We start from the raw sequence: 856 nt of genomic DNA, 5'->3' as shown, positions 1-856 counted from the left end.
GACGGGGTCTTAGTGAATTTTTCTTTGTCTCACTCATTTTTTTTCAGGTCCTGTCTTTTCTGGTCCTTTGTCTTGTTACCGGTCTCTGTGTGTGTGTGTCAAACCTCGGAACACTCCAGAAACACAGTTGAGCTAGCCTAGCGCGTACGTCTCCTCGTGTTTCACTCAGGATCAAAGACGACACTTTTTTTTTCCGTGACGTGGAATTTACCAACGCTTTTCGCTTTTTTAGCCGTCGTACGGAACCCGTGCCCGGATCCGAAACCCGTGATCCGACATCCAATACTACGATAGAACGTGTCGTAGATAGATGTAGTCTTTCTGCTCGTTTTGGACTCGGACTTTCAACGCCGGTCTGGACGGGAAAATGTAAGAATCTTCTCACTTTATTGACACCCAGTGGTTGAAGCAATCGGGGCTCGTAATTGGTCGAGAGTTGCTAGTGCTAATCCTTAAATGTCAGGCATGATGAGGGACAAAATACTTTTCAAAATATTTGTGGTGAAGGGGCAAAAACAACAGTCCAGGTGTTGACCTCACCCTTGCCAGCAGAGGTCAGGGTTTTCCCGCAGCACTTGCTGTGACCCTGAGAATAATGAAGCCAAAGGAATGAAGTGAGGAGTTCCTTATTTTTCCATCTCGTCCAAGCGTCTGTGGACGCGTCTGTGGCGCCCCATCTCTTGCACACATAATCAGATGAACACGCCTTTGAGGACATCATGTTGGCATTGTACACGCACACACACACTTCTCGCCCCGTTTACATCGTCACTTTGTATTGGACGTTTTTTGTGGCTTTTTAAAAAATCCGAATCCTCTGCTGTACAGAAATTAAACTTTTTTTTCTTATTTGCTC

This window comes from Cynoglossus semilaevis, unplaced genomic scaffold, assembly GCF_000523025.1.
Source record: "Cynoglossus semilaevis isolate Cse_v1.0 unplaced genomic scaffold, Cse_v1.0 scaffold2800, whole genome shotgun sequence".
Lineage (NCBI taxonomy): Eukaryota > Metazoa > Chordata > Actinopteri > Pleuronectiformes > Cynoglossidae > Cynoglossus > Cynoglossus semilaevis.
The sequence above is the reverse complement of the archived record's forward strand: the minus strand, read 5'-3'. Positions refer to the sequence as shown.